This window comes from Poecilia mexicana, unplaced genomic scaffold, assembly GCF_051168715.1.
Source record: "Poecilia mexicana isolate PSO_F unplaced genomic scaffold, ASM5116871v1 scaffold_17, whole genome shotgun sequence".
Taxonomy (NCBI): domain Eukaryota; kingdom Metazoa; phylum Chordata; class Actinopteri; order Cyprinodontiformes; family Poeciliidae; genus Poecilia; species Poecilia mexicana.
This window is the reverse complement of record NW_028263386.1, coordinates 3,266,210-3,290,000: the sequence shown is the minus strand read 5'-3', so window position 1 is coordinate 3,290,000 and position 23,791 is coordinate 3,266,210. Positions and strand designations below refer to the sequence as shown.

Below are 23,791 nucleotides of genomic sequence, written 5' to 3'. Positions count from 1 at the left end.
AGACAAAAATATTTATTACACCAAAGCTTAACAGTAAAAACAGCACAGTAAAAAGGTGAAGTTCAAGAAACCGTCCAGACCTGCTCTTGTTTCTACTGAATGATCTGCGAAGTTACCATAAATGTGCTACATATACACAGATATTGTTGTTGGTGTTAATCTGCAGAAGGAAATCTACCAAACAGGCTTTTGAATGTTTTGCTTTAATAACTTGAAGAAAAAAAGAATCAATCGTTTTTTTTTCCTGACGATCATTAAATCACACCGGGGAGAAGCTGAAAGCTGGTTTGTCTTGGAGCTTTGGGAATCCTGCTTGGTTAAATTTACTGATGAAATGGATAGGAAATGAAGTCTTTAGAAAACATTTAATTGAGTACGCAGGTGAAGGAGATGCTGGTCTTTCCATTCTAGACTTTCCTGATGCTAGGAGTTGAATATTCTGATTGATTTGTTCAAGTCGTATTCTACTTCCTTCATGTTTATTGTTTTTCTTTGCTGAAGACAAACTGCTGAACTTTTGATTTGTGGAGATTTTAAAGGCAGTGATGTCGTCTTTTGGATCTTTCCCCAAACATTCGGCCGGCAACACCTCTGCAGTGCTGGTGATCTAAAAGAGCCATTACTGCTGCAAATCATCTCTTTATGAAATATGAATTTTTAACCCAACTTGCCGCCAGGCAAATACTAAAACACATTTCCACACAAATACAATTAAACCCTGCACCGTTCTCTTCTTTCACCCATTAATGTAAAGGGAAACAAAGAAGACTTCAATTGAAATTCATGATAGAGAGCATATTAAAACCAGAACAAAATGTTCTGAAAAAAAGAAAGCATACATAATTACATTCACTTTGCTTTGCATCTGAATACAGCAGTGGAAAGAGCAAACCTCCTTTGTTGACACACCAGGCAGATGAAGGATATGCAAATAGCAAGTCTTGATGCTGTCATACTCCTCCAAAGAGCTTCAACAATTAGTCTTTCAATCTGTCAGAGCACGGCTCTCTGCTAACCTTATGCAACGTGTGGAGATATCGCAGGTCTCGACCTTAAAATGTATTTTGGAGAAAATCAGATGACATACTGTACTAATGGCAAAGCACAGTGAGCTGAAAACCACAGTTACCCTGAGAAGATTACAACCTGCTACCATGGGTGGGAATGTCACTGTCATCACTTTCTTCTTTCAGGGTGTAATGATTATTTACCAAGAATACAACAAAATCCACCATGAGTTTCCGTCACTGTTCACTGCTTTCATTCAGCCTCAGTTTTTGTTACACGTTTCATTTCAACTTGAATTAGCCGAGTTGGTAGTTGGTCCTGTTTCTTTTCTCCAGTTTGTGTCGTCACTGTGGACACGGAGTTCCAGCTACTCCGAGTTCATGGCAGATTTGACAGTAAATTAATGCATTTTTCTTTCGTTTTTTTCATCTGTTCATGATATGGTTTAAGTTTAGCTGGGAATGTTTTAGGGAACAATGTCCCAAAAACACAATAGAGCTGCTTTTGGATGAAGCAGATCATCACTAATCTTCTGAAATATACTTGTACTCACACTGATGTGAACTTTATATGTCCTGAAGCTGGTCTGTGACCCCTTACAAAAAAAGCGTAAATCAATTTTACATCTAATGAATCTGGATAAAAACAGCCTCAAAAATATTTGCGTTTGGAGTGTTTCTTTTTAAGCTGAAAGAAGATGCAGCACATTTTCTTCCACTACAACAAAGTCGGAGTGAAGTGTTTGAGTAACAAGTGACTGATTTATATTGGACAAAGTAGGGTGAAGGCATTGTCGCGATGTCCCAGGAAGCCGACATGTCTTAATGGCTCTGTCAAAGCCCGGCATCTGCAGACTCCCTTCAGTGAGAAATGGAGGCTGGCTTGGTTTGTCATTGTCAGCCGTCCGTCTTGAGAAACACCTGAACAAACTTCTGGTTTGGTGTTACAACCCGCAGAGGCTTTCCTTCCCTTTTGCCTCGATTTTAGATTCCTCTCACATTAAAACCTTGTAGCAACAAAAAATGGGAAGTGGGCAGAAGTATGCCATGCTTGAGTAGTTCAGCCCACACAGAAGTACAGCAGCTCTGTGTGATGAACTATCAGCTCACTCTTGAAGGCAGCATGAATTATTAATTGACTTTTACTTACAGGAAACATGACTTTTCGGCTGTGGTGATATAATTCTTCTACACCACATTTTCTCCATGGTAATTACTCCAACTCCAATGACTTAAAGTGCGCCCAAGTGACTATTCAGAGGTGCACAGAGGTGAGGTGCTTTTAAACCAATCTAAGGTGATTGGTTTTGTGTCCAGTCACACCAAAATGCTGCATATTACAGCTCCTGTACCACAGTGCTGGAGTGTTGCTTTATTAGACATTAAAGGGGAAGTATTATGCATTATTCCAGGCACATAATACCATTTTACAGCACAATGGAGCAACTATGTTAGCTTCAGTTGCTATAAATATGATAAATATATCAAATATGATTAAAAAATGTAATGTTTCGTAACTCGGCATCTGTCTCCTGCTCTTTCTGAAGCTTCACCTTCAGGAAGTCATCACAACATTAATCCTCCATTAACCCTTAAAGGGACATTATTATGCCCTCCAGGCGCAGAGTGGCATTTTATAGAAAAAACAAATAACTATATTAACTTCAGTTGTTATAAAATGCTATTTATTTCAAATCTAACTTAAAATAAATTCAACTTAGTAATTCATTGCTTTGAAAAGGACAGGCAGTCATCACAACATGGCTCCTTTATTGGCCCTTTAGCAACATTTTTACCAGGGTTTCACTGAAAAGCAGCTCATATAATGAGCTCAGCAGTTCCACCAGGTGTTTGCTAATTACTGCTGGCTAGTCTGAAGGAGCTGAGTGGGGGACTTATGGTGGAGGGCTCCGGTGTGAGGCGTTTTGTAGAGCTGAATGGTTGTCATGGGAGAATAAAGGATTTCTGAATCGTACATGTCCAGGTTTGTTTTTGATGAGGGGATAAAATTATGACATGATGGAAAGCTGAAAAAAAGTCAATTTTACATAATACTGCCCCTTTGATTAATTGCTTAAAGGAATAAAAATCTGTCATAGATGGAAAACGGAGCCAGATTTAGCCCTCATCTCCCTGAAACAACAGAAGACTTTGATCCTCAATGCGCCTTCATAATTGAATGTGCCAACGTGCTTCAAGTTTCAGTGTTGGGCAAGCTTTAATAGACGAGCTCTCTCCCACAGAGTGTCACACCTACATGCACACACATCTAATGGCTGCTGCAGAATCAGACATTCTCAGACACAAACATGAGAGAATGTTCAACATGATTTTCATCCGGAGGGAACGAGGAAACTGCACAGTAATGCCACCGTCTGTCTGGCGTCCTGGAGTGGCGGCCATAGCAGCCAGTGAGCGTGACTACATCACAGGCCGCAAGCTCCTTTTAATTAGCCCACAAGTCTCTGGACCTCGAAACGCCACGGTCTCCCCGAAACGCAGCCAACGGCTATTCGGACCATCCGCTCTTCCTCTCTCCTGCAGACTGTAAATGAGTCCAAGTTGGATGAGAGCACAGCTTGTGGACAGCCGAGCTGAGGTGCCTCATTTGTACCCCAGCAAGCTCTCGCTGCCGAAACCCAAATTGGACCCATTTTTAAGAGGCTGCAACAGACCAGATGCCGTGATCAGACAGAGCGGCGACTTTTCTTTCAGGCTGACAAGCAGCGCGGTGCGAAAATAAGCCGTAATGTAACAAAATGGGAATGAAGCAGCAATGGTCTGCAGGCTGAAGGTAAATGGTCTTTGCTCACATCATTCTCTGTTTTTTCTGTTTCAAGAATATTCCATCTTCCATCGTCATTCTCAGAAACATTCAAGCCAGAGTGGAAAACTGAGCCTGAAGGGAACAAACATGGAGCAAATCTTATTTCTAAAAAGGAAAAGGGCCCTTTATTTGTCCTCCAAAACACACGGAGGCGCTTCATTTGTCAACGATGCCGCCCCCATCTTGAATTTTGCTTTATGTTAACTCAATGTATCTGAGGCGCCTAGAGGGAAGCACAGCGAGTGCTGTGGATTCAGAAATGCTTCATTTTTCACCGCTGACAAAAGAAAAAGGCCCCGGCTGGCTCCAACGGTCTTGGACCAACAGAATGGGTCGTTATTTCAAGCGCTAACCACCACCGCTACCCCAACCGCACAACCTCCACACATCCTGCTCACCTTTACATTTCACAGGCCATATAATGTGGAGAAATAAGGGCTATCTGTCAAAAAGCAAAGGCGCAGAGCCAGGCGCCTTCACAGCAACACATAACAGGAATATGATGAAGTTTGTTATGTTACCAAGGTTCAGCAAGGAAAAGTGTCTTGCTGGATTTTTCACATTTTTTTTCTTAAAGCACCTTTTAATTTAACAATAAAGATAAATAGCATCTGCTTCATGTGACTGGAAAGGAAAGTTAAATTGAGTATAGCAGTTAGACTCAACACCAAAGTTCATGATCTATAGATCTAGATCAATGTGACAATTCCAGATGTTTTCCTTTGAAGAAGTTTTATTTAAAAGATTTTTTATGAAGTTATATGAGAATAATATAAAAAAGACGAGTGAAAAATTGTTTTCACAGCACAAAAGAGACTTGAATGTGTTTATTATAAAGACTTTTAAGTGTATCACAGTAATTAAAAGTGTTAAACTCAGGAAATGTTTCACAAAAGAAAACATTTCACATAAACATAATAACAAATTAAAATGAAACGTTCATCATTTTATACACCAGTTTTCTAGTTAAACTGGGTTTTTTATAGCTTGAGGTTAATTGTTGCTTTCAAAAAGTAAAGAAAATTATGAGGCTACATTTACCGACACTTAAAGTTGCTGGAATGACCCAAGTCTTATCTGTTGGTTTCTACAAAGAAAGAAATATTAGTTGAGTCTCAGTCGCCCTAATTTAATTTCTAATATCAATTTTTCAACTTTAAATCTATTCCCAGTTGAGTTTGACCACCAGACTCCCCCGGTGGTTGATGTTATTGGCTGCATTAATCTAGAAAGAAGCAGCAAAGCGTTATTAGTTGCAAAGGCTTCCAAAGAAACGCCACAAATAATTGCATTTAAAAAGACTGAACAAATGGAGCATCAAGAGTTCACTTGAGGACAAAACATTATTAAATGAGGAGCAAAAAATGTGAGACGACAGAAAGATGATGACAGAAACACCGTCTGGTGAAGAAAGAAAATAATGTGTACAGTAAACAGTGAGAACTTGTTCACAGTGGAAAGTGACGCTTGGATGAGGAAAAGGAGAAATAATAAAAACATTCGAGATAAAATGAAAAAATAGGAAAGGAAATAGATTCACAGAGTAACATGGGAATTATCTTAATCCAATTCAAGTCAAACTACAGTTTTGCCGAATTATTATGCTAAGATTATGTTAGAAGTAAAGGTAAAAAATACTACTCTCATTTTTATTCAGTCATGTGAGCTTCTGCACACATTGTGCAGGTATAATATTGATTATTTAATATTTTGCCTTGCAATATAAAGCTACATTTTCTAGTAGTCAATATAATCAAATATTTCCATGTTCAGTTTGACCCACTGAGGGTGATGAAAGCATCTATAATGTGTCAAATATCAGCAAATTCTGCCAAATGCATGAACATGTCAGTAAAATAAACATTCTGCTTTTACTTAAAGGTTGGGAAACTTACCAATGACACTGAACCTTGCAGCACAAAAACATCTTAGCAGCTGTAAGAGTAAAACACAACAACCAGTTAAAGCTCCGTGAACACCACTGGTGACCCTACAGTTAGAAACGGGTTGATCAAGCCTGGCGGTTTGGAGCTGTTTCCTACAACAGCACAACTCAGTTCTACGGGAATAATTAACAACAAGCTTTGAAATGGAAAGATTCAGCCTTTACGCATAAAACCATGTTTGGAAAATAAACAGTTTATCACCAGGAAGACCTAAAGTATGGTGGAAGGATGATCATCTTCCACTTAGATCTCTTTAGATAAAGTTAATTGGAAAGTGTAACTTTCATATTAGAAAAGGAGTTTCTGGGAAGCTTTTTCTCACAAGGAGAAACTTTGGTCTCCAGGGTAACCTTTGGCGTTTGTATCTTTAAATGAAGGAATCTATAATAAAGGCCCTGTTTTGAATGTTATCAGTGGTTTTATACAGTAGTACACCTCCTAAAGTAAAGGTAATTAAAACGCTTCTTGGCTTTGAATGTAACCTCAGGGTTACAGAGTCTGCATCTCTAATCATGTTGAATTATTTTGGTTGAGGTTGAACTCGCGGCGATGCACTTATCCAACACCCATAATGTGTCCGTGTCCCTTGATGTGTTAAACATCGTTTATCGCCTTAATTGATGTCATTTAGGTCTTTGCTTCCGCTCCATATGATTCATTCATATCTTAAAAGGCAAGTAATAAACACCTCCGTTAGTCTACGGAAACAATTTATTAAACACACAAGACCCTGGAGACACCGACAGGAAAGCATCCAGACCGCTCACAAATTAATACCCACAAAACAACAAACTTCTGGACGCAGCACACAGATGAAAACACACAGACAAGTAATCCCACATTAAATACATTTTTGGTTCTTCAAACCATATGAAACAGCATCTATGGGAGAAGTCTGAAGAAAGTGAGTTTCTTTCTGGAAGTGAGCGGAGTTGACCTTTGAGAAATTGAGTCGAGTCATAAAAAGAGGTAGTGACCTCTAAAATAGTTTAGCTCCAAAAACATTTTCTCAAATTGCTTCTTTAGTTTTTGTCCCACTCATAAAAAACTACAACTCATCGCTTTACAGTTTTCATTGGTTTCAACTTCATTTTGTCACAATTTTAGCTTATGAAAAACAGTTAAAGTTTGTTTGGCTCTTCTAAACTTTCTTTATGCTGAAACTCTTTGCCATGCTGACATTAAACTCATAAACTGCCATTTCAGATAAACACCAGACTTCACAGTAATTTACATCAAGGACTTCCTTTCATTAAACAAAAAATCTCTCTCGAGGTCAGACACTGCAAAAACACAAGAATCACCAAGTAGTTTTAGTCTAGTTTAGTTTTTTAGTGCAAGTATCCTACACTTTACAGTTTTATCCAGTTAAATCCAGTAGTTTAAAGGTGTGACAACAGATACAACTATACATATTTAATGCCCTTTTATTAAGAATGTGTCTTTCTGCTGACCACCAAACACACAAACCGTGTAAAGCTTGAACATTTTTAGTTCCTGCTGACGATTTCAAAAACTCTATAACTCTGTTTTATGTTGGTTGTAATTTCTAATGGGGTGACGGCTTCTAATTACACAGTTCACTACGCCACCAACAATTACATCAGAAATAAACTAACCAGCGACACTCAGAGGCAGGAGGAGAGCACGCTAACATTTTATCATGTTACTCAGCTGCTAACGTTCAGCACTTCATGTCCGACTGGAATCTCACTTCCTAAAACTTTTATTCTGTTTCTATTTGCGCTCAAAACGTACTGAACCTCATTTTTTCATATTTGTCTTCCTCCCTTGCTCTTCCATCATATATTTTTGTTTGCTATAGATCAGGAGGCTAACAGATATGGCCAGCAGGACAAACATATTTTATACTCTGTCCAATTTATCAATATGAGTATTTGCTTCTTCCTCAGGTTATTTCCTGAAGCATTCTCCCTTTGCCACCATTTTTTCTCTCCCATCCCCCTAAGCAGAGTATATACAGGAGGTGTTTATAGACGCGATAAGTGGCAGATGACGACTGCTTGGCGAGCCCGGAGATAAGGCTGCCAAAAGCAAGGCCCCCCCATCTATCAAACCTACCGGAGCCGAGCCATCGGCTTCAAGCCGCCAAGGAGGCGAAGGAGGTGCGGAAAAGGTAACAGCTCTCCATCTTCGGATAAAAGAGAACCAAAATGACAGGACGGCAAAAACTCTGGGGATAGTCAGAGTAAAGACTGCCTGGTGTTTGATTTAGGACGGTCAGATGGATTTGTAGTAACAGGATTATTAAGGTCTGGTAAGACAATGAGTCTCAATCTGGGTTTACAGCACAGTTTGACAGCAACATTGGACCTCACTCTATTGTTTTGATACATAAATATATACATATATATAACTATGTTTTTCTTGAGGAGGGGGTAAGGGTTGTGAAATTTTTCACAAGCGTCTCCAGCTTGGCTTCATTGTTGAGAAAAAGTCACAAGAACTTTTCAATATGAGTTTCTTTAAAATGTATTATTAGGGCCGCTGGGGAAAAACAAAACAAACAAACAAAAAAAAAGTTTTTCTCAACGAAATTTAATCTCAGGGAATCAAAAATCCAGAATTCTGAAAAAAAAAAAAAAAAAAAGGTTGAAAATCGAAAAATAGTCAGAATTCAGAAAATATTCAGAATTCTGAGAAAAAAGAATTTTGAGATAATTGTTTCTTCTGTATTTCATGGTATGGAAATTCAGATTAATTTTGAATCTGGTAAAGAGTTCATATTTTATATGGTAAAACTGCAAGTATGAGATTAAAACCATAATATTTCTCAGTAAAGTCAGTCTCATTACGCATCACCCAGATACTTTCGGCATCAAATATAGAGCCTAAAATCCTTTGACTAACCAAACCTTTGCTGGAAGCCAGGCGACTTAAATAACATGTTTGAAATTCTGCCAAAAGTTTGCCATGTGTTAATGCTCTGAGGTTAAATTGGGCCGTGTTGGCGCCTGCTGCCAGAAGAAACACTACAAAGTGAGTGCAAGAAGAAGCAGCAGAAGAAGAGGCTCCACTTACTGCTCCTGACAGAAAAATTGACATGGAAAGCCAACACTTAACGCCTCCCTCCTCCATCCACTTGCCTTCCTCTCATCCCCCCTTCGTCTCCCTCGTTCCTCGCCGCTCTTACGCTCTGATGGATGACCTTTACAGTACACATGACTCATCTTCTGGGCTGTCTGGGTTACAGAAGAGGCTGAGAGCCGACGGTGGAGCTGCTGGCCAGAAAGCAGCTTCGCTGTCTGATCGCCAGCTGCTGCAGCCTGGGCTGGTTCACATAGTTTAGTATGTGATGGAATATTTTAAGGCAGCAATGAGGAAGGCTGATAGAAATAACACCACCAGTTGTGATATGATGGAAGCAACCATATGGGCTGCTTTCTGGTGGATGCTACCATTTCCTTTCAAAGGAACCAGTTTGTAATAGACCTGTTATGCTTAGCAGAAACAGCAGAACAACATTTGTATTACACTTTGGATGATTGAGCTAAAAACATAAATGCATGCAAACCTTTAGGTACTCTGGTTGGTTTACCAAATCTTTATCCTCAAGACAAAATAAAAGTTACTACCAGTGAACTAAAGTTAAATGAAACAGTTAATTTTTATCAATTAAAGTTGCAAAATGTAACTTTTATAAAACATTTTTTTACATATTAGTGCAAACTGTCACCATGTTGTGACAGTATGAGACAGATATGTGAAGCAACAGAGCTCATCTGCCTTCTCCCAGTGCTACCAAGGAACAACCAATAAGAGCCAGGAGGCGGGGCTTAGCGCTGCTCATTACTCCCTCTGCATTTACATGATAGGCTATGTAAAGCCACCAATGATGGCAGTTAAACAGTTTTCCTGCAACAGTAAATTGTTTCTCCACCATTAACACATTTAGCAGCTCATACACGAGATTGATTGACAGCGCTAAGACCCGTCTCCTAGCTCTGATTGGTTGATTTTGATGCATTTCTTCAGATGGCAGAAGCAGCTCAGGGAGGAAGTGGAGAAGGTTGATCTTTTCACAGATTATCTGCTTCATACCATATTATCAACACATGTTGATAGCTTATCAATAATCACTAAAAACACAAAAATAAGTTGATTTCAGCATTAAAACCTGCTGTGCGAAGGGGCTGCCTCATGTAGTAACCATCTTATTTAATACTATTAATGCGCTGAATATCTGAATAGTACTAACTGAGGTGAGACAGGGGTCGACCAGAGGTCACTTCAACAGGTTTTTCCCATCATTGTTCTTTTTTTTTCACTTACAGCAGAGGTTCCCAAACTGTGGGGCGCGCCCCCTAGGGGGGGCGCCGTGTCATTGCAAGGGGGGCGCGGGAAGCCGTCTGGATAAAAAACAAAACAAAACATGAACACTGTATGCGCTGGGTTTTTACCTTAGAATGGCCAACTCTCTTATTCCTATGTCAATTTGATACAGTAGAGGCTTCCACACTTCCCATATTTGTGTCCTCTGTCACTTTTATCAGCAGTTAAAACTGTTTAATCCGTTGTTAACATGTTGTAACCTGTTTTTCCGAGCCGCCTTTAAACGCAACATGAGCGCTACGACGCTCGCTGGGTTTCCACCTGTGAAGGAGACCTGCTGCTGCTGGGCGGAGCTACGTAGGTTTGTGTTAGAATCACGGCAGCAAACCAGCAAAACGCAAAGAACTTTTCACAGTTTTTCCCTCCAAACTAACCGACTGAGTTGAGTAAATGACTAGCTAATATCAATACAGAACCTTAAGCTTAACAAGTACCTTGTAGGCTACCGATGTTGGTGTCTATTTTCAGCTACGTACATTCATTTTGCACCCCCTCCCCCCACGTCACACCGTCACACGCGTCGTTTCAACCAGACAGCCATTTGTAATCCATGGGGGGGGGGGGGGCGCAGAAAATGTTTGGAAACCACTGGGGGGTCGCAGAAGAAAAAGATTGGGAACCACTGACTTACAGAGTGAGACTTTGTGTAACCACAAAGCCAGTCTTGGATGAATGGCCAACAGAGATATATATTTGTAATTTTTTGTAATCTAAGATGAATGAACATGGACTGAGTTTTTTAAAGCAACACTACCAGCCGTGTTTGAGACATTTAATGTGTTCTGCTGGACAATGGTTCACTAGAACATGAATGTTTCTGTTCTCTGTGTTCATACATGCTCTGAGCGTGTTTTTTCACATGCAGCCCGCTGGCATCGCACTGCAGCCAAGGACAAGTGATTCTGCAGTTAGATGATGAAGGCTCTCGCTGGAGACTGGATCAGGCTTTAGCACTGCTGATACTCCACTTAAGGGAAGAAATTGTCCATTATGACTGGAGGGAGGACGAGCGGTCTAATCACTAGCATAGAGAACTTTAAGCTTTCAATTGTTTTTGCCCACCTCCTCATATTGCCTGTGCAACGATCTCCGTTTTAAATGCTTGAGGTTTTCTTCACACTGGATCGACTGTAAGCCAGGACCAAAACTGATTTACTGTAGAAAATATGGGTAAAACATTAAAAGAAAAGTCTGACAGCAGCTAGAACAAGAGGGAAAGAAGCAGTGAATGATTTTTTTTTTTTTTGTCACAGTACAAAATGGAAAAGCCTTTAAACCGAACAACAGAAACAGAAAAATGATTTCTAAGCAAAGGCCGACATTTCAGTTGTCAGTGTTACTTGAGATTTACTGCTATGTTCACAATTGATTATTTTATTTTCATTTAGGCCTTTTAAAGATGCGCTTTAAAATACTCAGCAGTATTTTAAATACTTCTACTCTCCATCCGTCCTCCAGTACTTATCTAAAAGTGAGAATCCTGTCTTGGACAAATCTCTCCTCTCTCTTCTGTTGGCTCCTCCAACTCATCTGAGGATACTTAAATTCCCAGCACAACTTTAAAACATTCTCTCCTGCAAGTAGAGGCTCGCCCTCCAGGCCTCCTCCCAGATGGACGTGTCCGAAAAACAAATCCTGTTTCCTGAAGGAGCGACTCATCGGACAATGTCAGTCCTTTGATTGGCTGCTGTCAGGATCTGGATCCTCTAGTAAATTCAGAGCTTCGCCTTAGCTGAGCAGCACTGGCTCACAACTTATAGTAAAGTTTATTTGCAGAGCACATTTCAGCAACAAGGCAGTTCAAACTGCTTTACAACATAAAAACATAGTGAAGTAACCGACTATGAAACAGGCAACAGACATTTTATTTTGTCAAAAGCCATCATCAAAAACATCAAGTAAATTTACAAAAATATTGATCAATTAATGCTCTGCTTAATGAAAGGCAGCTCTAAACGGGGTTTTAAACCTCGACTTAACCGTCTTATAGCACAATTAAATGTCTAATTAAGGATTTCTCATCCATGCATGAAAGAATCAAAGCAACACTCTGGGTGATAAAGAAATAAAATAATATGACGTAAAGATCAAAAAAGTTGATTTTAATCCTGCCCCTTTAAACTTTTCCACTTGGGGCAGAAAATCAAAATCCAAAATTTCTCCACTGAAAACCACAAACCCAGATTTTAAACTGCTAATCTATATCCTGGCTGAACAGGAACCACGTCATTTGAATGAAACCATGAAGAAACTTAGTCCCATAATCTTAGCTTCATCTAGAGAACCTTCAACTAAACTCAAGAACAACAACTCATCACCTCTCTGGCACTTTAGAGCTGATTTTGGTGTGGCGTAATTGATCCTGGACATTCATCCATTTTGGACCTGGCTTTACGTCTGGATGCTTTTCCTGAATTGTCAGAGAGCTACAAGGTGAGCAGTCTGCTGGGTTCACATCAGTCAGGAAACGCCTCCACCTGAAGTGATGCAGCTGTTCCAACAGCGAGGAATCATTTCAGAAGAACAGAGAGAGAGACGGGTCTGACCTCAATCCATGTTCAACAACATCTACACAGCAGCTTCATATAACCGTCCAGTCAAGGTAAAAGGAATCCACTATGGGAGGGCAGCTTCACGTAGGACACAAGACTTCATCTTCCTAAACCTGTATTAATCACGCCCCACATCAGCGTCCGATGAGATGCAGCACATATCCTCTGATGCTGTAAGCAAAGTCCTGACTTATCGCTAAGAGAAACATGTTGGAATAAAGTCATAAATTGTGTCACTTTTCACCTTTAGAAAACTCTGCCTGCCTGCAGGACGCCCTTCACTGCGATGGCAACATCAAATCAAAGACAAGCCACTGAAAACGACAGACGCAAAGTAAATGCATCTGGATATCAACACAGCCTGCAGCAGCAGCGGCCTGATGCGTAAAGTTACGATAAGGGAATTTTTCCAGACATATCAAGATGTTATCCTCGCCCAATGTGCCACCTCATCCAGCAGTTGTTCATTACATCCAGGCAGGATGAAAAACTGGAGAGGTGAGAAACTTTGAGGAGTGGCCGCTTGTTCTTAAGCCTGGTTCACATACGGTGTCTGGTTGAGGTCCAAACCAGTTGTTTTTGGCTGCCTTATCCCTAAAACTGCTCTTCTACAAAGACAATTTTATTAAGAACTCATTTAGTGAACATAACTGATGTTCCCTCTTGGTTATCTGGCATTTCTCCAAAACAAGGAGGAAAGAGGGAGGCTGGGATGGAGAGGGTTTGGCATCGACTGTTCCACCCATGAGTCAGAGCAACAGACTCTGGATTGTAAATAAATGGCCGCCACTGGCAAAATACTGACAGAACTCAGATAAAAGTGCTAAAAAAAATAGAAATGAAAGTCTAAGAAAAGCACACAAGAAGAGAAATGAAACAGCAGTCAGGTATGTGACCAGTGAGTAAACAGGTATTAGAAGGTACATGTGTGAAGTCGAGTCAAAGGATAAAAGGCAGATATTCCTGCAGTGTGAGGCCTTTCACCCACAAAACTAATAAGCTAAGAACAACAGCATGACTGTAAAATAATATTCTGTGTTGTCCTTGTTAAATCATCTTACTGAAGCACAGATTTCATCGTGGCTGTGATATCAGATACAGATTTGTTTTATATTATCCTACTTCTGAGTGTTTGATGCGTTTTATTAACCTGCTGCTTTTAAAATTCAGCTGCTCTTTTATTCCTGGTGAGCTTCAACAAGTTACCTTATGCTTTCTGACAATGAGTTATGTGCACCAAACAGGTTCATAATGCTGAACACAACAGACCTGCAAGAAGAAAAATGGATTTCCGTACCCTTACCCAACTTGATTCCTCAGCCTGAGCTGCTTCACTTCTTACTTTCCTTGTTATTTATAAGCCTCACTTGCTGACTAACCTGACATGCTTCCTTTCCCAATCCTATTTATTTCCGTACCTGACTACCTCATCCTCAGACCACTGCATACTTCCTTACCCTACTTTGACTTTTTTCTTTTGTCCGTTGCTGCAACTCAAGTTTTAACCAGTTCTCACAAGCTAGTCCAAATGTCTCTCATGTCGGTTGTGTGTTTTAAAACTGATTTTTTTAAATTTTATTGTTAACATTTAAATCTGTATGTGCTGTATGCTGTTGACTGCAGATAATCTGTCAGGATTTAAAAACAAGAGCAGGAAATATGGGACACCATATATTATTCACATGGAAAATCTTTACTATGGCTGGTAGGGTCTAATAAATCCTAATAATCCAACTTTCAATGAGCTTTACTGGACTTTAAATAAAGTTTTCCATTTGTTACAAGATTGAAATGATCTTTACTTTGCATTCTGTTGAGCAACAACAAAAAATTAAGTAAGTTTCCATGTCTGAATGTTTGACATGTAGCTCAAAAAGTTTTTCACACTTTTTTGGGGTTGTAGTTTATTTTGCACACCATACATTAATATTGTAATTATTTTTGGTCAATACTACCCAAATAACTAACCACAACGCCTGGCAGATGTCAGTAGAATCTTTTTTGCAGTATATTACTGAGTTATAGTTTCTGAATGGAGCTTGATATTCTCTGTGAAGGCGCCTGGGTTTGTGTGAGCGTCTCTCAGAAGCCGATCAGGTTCATCATCGGCTGCCGACCTGGAGCCCAAGGTGACCTCATTGCTGACATTTGTTCCGCTTGTCGCAGTAAATCACACAGTGTGTCCATCAGGATCCAGCAAATTTCTGGCAGCCACGGTGGCTGGTAAGCCGCCTAACTCTGCAGTGGAGGAGCTCAGAGCGGCTGCCTCCTGATCCCTGACCCAGGAGGAAATCAGGAGTAGCTGCTCTCTGTTCAGACGGATCAGAGCGCTGAAGGGAATGCAAAGTGACCCAGCAGTTGACCTCATTTGATCTCGGCGCGTTCAAGGAAAGTTTATGTTGCGTGTCGGCAGTTTCTTCCCGACGTAAAACCGTCTAAAACGTCTGGTGAGCAGGATGCCAACGTGACCGGTGGAACGGCTTGGTACAGATTATGACCTCAACAGGTGAAGATTTGTCGTTAGTGGTGTCAGCGTTTTGCTGATTCCAACCAAGTTTTAAAAATACAAAAACATTTCAAATCTGAAAATCCTGTATTTATAAAGGGAAAGGATTATGTAAAATTGATTTTTGATATTTATACCATGTTATAATGTTATTCCCTATCAAAATGATTATCAGACTGTATCAGACTAGCCAGCAGCAATTAGCAAACACCTGGTGGAACTTAATACAGGAGCCATGTTGTGACCACTTCCTGAAGTCGGAGTTTTAGAAAGCAGAAGCTTTTAAAGAGACAGAGGCCCAATTTCAAGTTGGTAAATTACAAAATCAAGTTTCTTTCAAGTCATATTTGATATATACAGCGTTTTTTGATTGTGTTATAAAATAGTAAAATGTGGCTGGAAAACATAACACTGCCCCTATGAAAGCAGATGAAGATTTGTAAAACATGCTTGTCTGATACAATATGAATCAAGCAACAACAAAAAAAACATAGTATGATGAAAAAATAACCCATGACACAGACTTAACCAAAGGAAAGATGACAGTTCATGTCACAGGCGTCTGTTAAAACATGAAAAAATGTTACTTTATTATCATTACTTTTTATTTGTCCTCTGTCAACTCAGAACAGATTGCCTTACTTAAAATTAATAACACTCATAATTTCTTTATAGCATGAATGAGAGCCTTTAACTGCAGCTGCTGTGTGATTGTACATCAGTGTTTTAACTTCTCCCCTGTGCAGCATTTACTGAGACCAAATATTAGTTACAAGGAAACTAAACAGACTGAGTAGAAGCAGCTTGAAAGGAATTCACCAGAATAACATTTTAAAAGCTGCATCTCTCTAATGCAAAGAAAGACAGTTTGATTAGGTGTAAAAAAAAAAAAAAAAAGGTGACAATTTCAGCTGCTTCTGCTCCCTGGCTGGCTATAGTTTTATGGTGAATATTTATGCAGTCACTCATTTTATATTAAATATTTTAATTTGTCATTTTTTAGAAATACTTACTTTGACACTGTAGGTCTTTCTTAAGCCAAATTTGATTTGTTTGTAAAAGCAATAAAAAGGTAATACTTTACCATAGACACTGTGTGTCATTTCATATTTTAAATCGTGGCTCTTAGTTATTTAAATGTTAAATTTAGTCAGTCTAATCCAAACTGTAAGGACTTTAACATCAAATGAAGCTGTAATTATCTTTAGATCAGTTGTGGTTTGACAAGTAAATATCTGGGTCTTCGTCTTACTAGCTGTCATTTTTATTACTTGTGCACAATCTACAACCTCATTATTGGTTTGGGTCCAATAAATATCGAGCTCAACATCCCTGAAGAACCTTCAGAACTGAAAAAATGACAAAGCACACTGAAAACATTGCACAGGCATCAGGAGATAATTAGAAAAGCTGATTTTACTCTAAATATTTCATCAAATATTTCATTTTTGTGTCACAGATGACCAGATCCACTCTTCATTAATCTTCAGTGACAAATCCATAAATGTTTCCACATATTAGAAAAGCAACAATTGATACAATCCAAAAAGTTTGAATTATTATTTGTGCAAAACTCCTTGACGTGACGTTTAAGCACAGGAAATGCCCGTTTCTGTGCGAGGAGGCGGCTGGTGATGGTCAGTTAACTGGTGAGCAGACGCATCCTGGCAGAGCCACGACGGACTTGGTACCATGCCAGCCGGGACAGAAGAGGGATGGGGGGCGGTGAGTGTGTGACTGAGCGTGACGGGGGTGTGTGTGGGCATGCTCTTTGATTTGATGCACCCCCTGCCCTGCGCGGTGTCAGTGTGTGTGTTTGGGGCAGCCTTCCCTCCAAGCAGCTGGTTGTCAGGGAAGCAACGGCCGGGCTCAGCGTCTGGAGGAATGTTGCTTCGGATCCAACTATGTGTCTCTAACACACTGCTGATGCTCCGGCTGATGGTACACCCCCACTGACGTTTCCTTTTTTCTACTGAGAGACTTATTTTCACCAACGTGCCAAAAGACCCATGGCAGGTCAAACAGACGACTCACTTCTGAACCATGTCTGATTATATGTTTAAAATTATATATCAGCAGGGCTATGGTAAGAAAAAATATACATTTTCAGTTTAGTTCCTCCAAATCCCAGCACAGTTTCAAGTCTGTAATGACTAAAATAAGCATTTCCACACTGGCTACATGCCATTCAGTGTGCTTGTGAGTTGCCATAGGTACAAATTATTCACTATTTTGTCTTCAAGAAAAATTATGAGATTTCGCGATGATCTCTTGAACAAAATATAATTAATTTGGTGAAAAAACCATATTGTCTTTATTTTGAATATCAATGAGGAGTAATTTTAGCCTACTGGTGATGGAGACAACTTGCTGAAGTTGAGTATCTGAATCGGCGATGAAGGGGAGATGAGAGACTCTGAAGGACGGGACTGGTCAAATTACGGTCCAAATTCTCAGTTTTACAGATAATGGTATGAAAAACAGAAAATATGTTAATGGTGAGAGTCAGAGGAGAATGGGAAGACAAGTATTACATTAGAAAAAGGTAAATCAAGCAATGCAAAGTAAAATCTGTGAACATGCAAGATGATGACCCTTCAAGCAGCTGGGCTACAACAGCAGGATCACAGCAGACGCCACTAAAAACAAAAAAACTGAGGCTAAAATTTACAAGGTTCACTGAAGTTGGACAAGAAGAGATTGGAACGATGTTGCTTAGTTCAGTTTCAGATTCAACAATCAGAGGGTAGATCAGACTAACTGAGCATTTAGATGCTACGATCCACCTGAGTAGTGTTGCTCTTACTAAATGTGGATGTTGAACTCTTGGTATTATGATAAAAGTAGGTTCTTAAAAAACAAAAATTAATAAAATGAAGAAAAAAGGAAGAAAAAGCAAATAAAGACCAGACACGACCATTTTCCCAGTGAATGTCAAGTTTTCAATCCTGGAAATAAAACAAAATAACTCCTGATCAAGTTACTTTAAACATCAAAGCAAAGTTATGTTATTGGAAGCAAAACAGAAAGAAACGGTATAAAAAAACCCTCTGCTCAGTGCAAAACCTCCACCCAATAAAAACTATCATACGTTTCTAAATGCCTATCTCGACTTCACTATAATGCAACAGGGGGCATTTAGTTGCAGCTAAAGCTTTTAAAAGGGAGCAATTTAACGAGCAGACAGACTGACTCACCCGCCCTCACATCCACCTACTTCATTTTTCCTGTTATATTTTTTATAGATCTTTAAAAAGAAACAACTGCTATCAGAGACCAAACTCTGCGCTTTAGTGAGAGTTCGGACTGTCCACTCAGTCCGAACTGAATCTGAGCTTTAATACGAGCATCGCCGTCCTGAGAACAGCTGCTCAGTCAGCTGCAGAATGCTTCACAGAAAGCACAGAAATTAGGGAACTGATATTAGAAGTACAGTTTAGAAACCAGAGGCACTTTAGTGTTTTTACGTTTCACCTATAGCAATATGTTTCAATAAAGATTTAATTCATGTTTGGATACTGAATCAACATAGAGAGTAATCTCATCTACATCGTGCCTCTTGGACTCTTTAATATCCTGAATAAAACACAAATTCTCTCTCCTTTCCAGAACCTGGTTTGGGTTCAGGGGTGAAATATACGACACTTTTAAGGATCTAAGACATTTATTTCTGGTGACTAAAATACCCCAGTGATTTGAAACTCATTAAGATTTATTTGTCTGTTGATGAGAGAAGTCATAGTCATTGAACTGGTTTCTGTTTACTCTCACCTCCAGCTCTAAGTCAATAAACAACCTCAGATGTGGTGGAGTCACATGAGGTCAAAGGTCATCAGTCACTGGAAACAAGTCTGACAAATTTCAAGATTCACATTCCCAACACAAGTTTGATTTTTGAACAGTTTAGGGCTTAAAAGAAAACTAACAAAGAAGAACCGTATCGACTGACCACCAGTAACAATCGACCAGCTGACCTTACAACACTAATCAAAGATGTGGATTTTACTCAATGAACTTTTCCTGCAGTAGCTTTCTGCAGACTTTTTGGATATACCAAGAATTATGAGCGGAGCAAAAATAGTAAATGTAAGAGAAACTTCATTTTAACCCCACTGTGGAAATGCAAAGGAATGATAGTGGGGATAAAATAAAGGAACCAGGAAATTGAGCCTTGGTAAAAAAAAAAATAAAATAAAAATAAAACATACATAAATAAATAAATAAATAAATAAATAAATAAATAAATAAATAAATAAATAAATAAATAAAATAAATAAATAAATTTCAGATTGAATTGAGAAACGTGCTTCAAATGAACAGCTTCTAAATGTAAAGACAATTATAGAAACTGCTTCTTTAACCCTGAACCTTTAACCAGAAAATGGCAAATTGCACATTCTTAAAAATACAGGGCAACTCGACACACACTGCATATCTAAAGCTGACTGTAAATAATTAGTAATAAAAAAGTCTGCAAGTGTTTTCCCTTTATTTACCTTACCATGCAAGTCAAGAACAAAACCTAAAAGATTAAACATGCACTTCTGAATGAGCCTTTTATCCAGACTGCACAACAACAACGATTTGCTTTCTTACTTGCAATCAAACCGAGAATACTTTGTCTTCTCAGGTAAAACATACAGCAATGACTTTGCAATGCACTTGTGTAGATTTAAAAAAAACACAGAAACAAAACAATCCACAAGAAAATATTTTAGTTTTCTGTACAGTCAACTAGAGTTTAAAAACAGTTTATATAAATAAAAAACAGGTTTTTAAAGCTCCTGTTTACAGTTAGATGTATTTTAATAAATAAATTCATGCTTTCTTTTAGAAAATTTGAATTATAACCAGCATTTAAATGCTAATAATAAAAAGAGATTTCTTAAATGTTACTTTCTATCACAATAATGTTCTGATATTTCTGCACTGCACACATAAAAATGGCACATAAAGCAGGATCCAGCTTTGGCTCCACATGATTCTGGCCTGACAACAAGTAGAGTTTCAAAGCATGTCAGAAGGATCTATAAAAAATGAGCCGAATCTCAGAGTTATGATTCTGTTCAATATTCACATCTAGAAACAAGGCAGCGGCCTATTAAAGCTGCTTCAAACGAAGCTGCTTATCTTTTTAATTAGGCCGCAGGTTGTGAGTGAGCGATATTGCTCTCGGAGCTGATGTATACGTAATGTGGAGCGGTATTGATTGTGGGGAGAGGACGGCGAAGAGGCCCATTCAAGGTTCTAGCTCCGTGAACTGTTCAATACCGGAGCTAATAAATAATATCAAAGGCAAATCCTGGCTGAAGGTGGATGAGATGAAATCTCTTTATAATGCAAAACCCAGAGGTAGCGGCGAACAGGAGGGGAGAGGTAGCGTGAGCAGATATTTCTTTTTGCTGGGAGCCAGGGCGACAGGATATTGCAGGAGAGTGCAGCTGAAGAAACAAATAACCCGTCTTTCATCAATAGCAGATTAAAATGCAGACAGAAAAAGGAATAGAAAAGGCAGCCCTAATTATATTCTCTGGAGCTGGTGCTTTTTTCTGACTGTTTTGACACAGCTAATATGCTTTTCGGTGAATTACCCCCTCCCACACACACAAACAACGCCATCAACCTCCACCTCACCAGGTTATCTGGGACTAAAAGGCAATATGAGAAGCTATTTACACTTCAAGGTGCTAATGCAACACTTTCCTCAATCTTATTACCGTCAAAGTGATTTTCTCACCTGTGTGTTGACAAGTGAAATTAGACAGGAGTGTTTGGATAGCAACATTCCCAACATCAAACACCAGCCTGCAGGAGTTGCACCCTGGCCCTACCGGTCTATTACACTGGAGTTTACAACCACAAACTGCCTGTCAGGAACAGGATTTAAGAGGTGAAAATCAACATGATGATTCCTTACAGAGTTTTTCCACACAAAACACGGGGACGAATACTATAATGTGCAACCATGTCACACAGAAAACTGATATAGAAATAACATTTAAATGAAGAAATTGATAAGGAAATACATTATGTTGATTGACCACAAAGTTGTAGATGAGTGATCAACTCTTATGTACAATCAGATTTTATCTGAAAAGATCAATTTAGATTGAAAAACAAAACCTACAGTTAAAAATATTTATATTTTGAACCAAATTCATGGATCTCAGTTATTTAGAAATGCCTGATACATTGATGTCAACATCAGTATTAGTCATTTTTTTAGCATGTTGGTATCGGCCCAATGAGTGGAACTGGGCGGATATTAACAACCAACAATGTTTATTTAAATCTTTTCTGTGTAAGTTTCAGAATGTGGAAATGTCATCAATAAATATTGGTTATTGGCAGTAACAGCAATATTAATGTTGGCTATAGATATTGGTCCAAATTTTTACGTTAAATATGTTTTACATTACTTTAAATAGTATCTATTACAACGATGTACTTGGAAGTTTAAGTTTTGTGATGCCCTTTCTTGCTGCCTCTCATACTTGGTGATGCCAGCATTTGCTAAAGTTTGAATTGAAACAGCATCCATGTGTGTTCATGTTTCCTCGGTTACATGCATAAAACACAGGTTTCCAGTTGCATTGCTAACAGGATTTGGTCTGGCTAATGAATGAGCTAATCCTGCATGATTCCTGACCTGAAACAGAAAAACATTTGTCATTTCTTAGAGATCCAAATTCTTCCCAGCTAAATAAAAAACTGCATTTTATTCACATTACCACAGTTACAGTGCAAGCATCAAAGCAGTATGAACGCTACCTGAGTAAAATTAGGTCTGTTTTTCAGCTCTAACGCTGCTGTGCAACACACTTCTTTCTAGTTCATTTTTTGGTTTATCACATGAATACACAAACCAGTCCAACATCTCCACCAGTTGGAGAAATCTTTTCTGCAAGAGCAGTTTGAACTCCCCAGAATGCAAATTGAAAATTAAGGTGGACTTCCTTAATCTGCCGTCCTAATCCACCTCCAACGTGAGAGGTAAAAAGAGAGGAACAATCCCTACGAAAGGCCCCATTAATTATACACAAAAAGAAATACTACAAAAGAGGGCCTGCTCTTTGAAGATACTGAGCACTAAATGTCACCCCAGAGCTTTTGAAGTTCTCCACTGGCTTTGTCTCTCATTTCTCCTCTGAATGAAACGAAGCGCCGCAGACAGACGCAGTCGGCAACGGTGATGGAAATTTTACCTTGTGGTTGCAATCCTTTCACAGACAGATGAAGAAAAATAATCTGCGCTCTGCCAGTAGTGTAAACCTGGGTTTTGCATGCATTTCGAACAATGAGTGAAAATCGACTTACTAAGTAAACCTGCAAATAAGATGTGTTTTCCGATTAGAAACTGTTTGCTGGAATTCATCACTGTCGCAGAGTTGCAGGGATGTATTGATAAGTAATGTACGCTAAATCTGGCTCACACAGACTGAATGTTATCGGAGAGTTTAAACATTTGCAGACGTTGCTGCAGAGTTATAAGCTATTACAGCTGCCATTCCTGATACTGGTGCAAAGTAAATATTATACCGTCTGCTGAATTAATGTGAATCCATTGTCTTAAGGTATCAACTATAAATCATTTTATTACTCTGAATAAAAGTAGTGCGTCTGCATATGTAGATAAAGGTAAATAATAGAATAGCATAAGCATACTGAATAAAAAAATGTAAAATTATTAAACCTTGGATTAAGGAGGTTTGCTGTAGAATAGTGAACAAGATCTTTAGTCTTACTATGTCATAAAGTTTGGATGTAATGCTGAAAGAATAGACTGTAGGTACCTGCCATCTAGGCACAACGTTTAGATAGTTCCCAGTGAGGATTGGACTAGGCCAAAGCTGCTACAAGTTGCTGATCACCTCTGTGGTGTGCATGCACAGGGTGTGGAGACAGAGGAGGGATGGTTGTCTGGGCTTCATCTTTTTTTTTTTGCTTTTTCCAGTTAAATTAGTTCTTTTGGAGGGGAATGGGCTGAGTGGTCAGAAAGAACCAGCTCCTCTGAATCATGGGACTCAACTGGCCCAAGCCTGTTCGAGCCCGGTCTGACCCGGCTAATTAGAGACCCAAACCCACAGGAAACAAAACATATTTCATTTAAGATGTCACTACTTCAGTCATTTTTAGACTGTAACTCGCATAAGCAGCGTTACTTCTCCCATTTGTAGCTTTTGTTGAACATCTTTCAGCTCCAATTTGTCGCTTGTTGTGAGGGACAAATTGGAGTCAAGTGCAAATCTTCTGGGATGTGTGATTGATAGGAGCAGAGCACATTTATTGTTGTTACAGTCTAATGAACTTCTGCATCTTTATTTCTTTCTTTCCTCAACAGTGAAGCTGCCAACTCCTCTGTTTAGCCTATAAGTAGATTAACAACTTTACATTGTGCAGTCTCATTTGGTTTCCTCTGTGCTGGATGTTGTGTGTTATTAAACGCGCCTCAGAAGCCAGAGCCCAACCCGACTATCAAGCAAATCATTTCACGTCGGGCCATAAATCTAAACTTCTCCTCTGGGACGGGAAACTCATTTTAAGGATGCAAAGCCAACACACCTGCAGCTACTACGTGATCACATGTCGATACGAATCAA

General features: G+C 39.1%; 1 protein-coding gene across 1 annotated transcript in view; it reads right to left on the bottom strand.

Moving 5' to 3' along the window:
• Positions 1–23,791, bottom strand: part of LOC106906222 (receptor-type tyrosine-protein phosphatase N2-like) — a 184,641-nt gene that overhangs the window by 82,738 nt on the left and 78,112 nt on the right. The window lies entirely within an intron of this gene.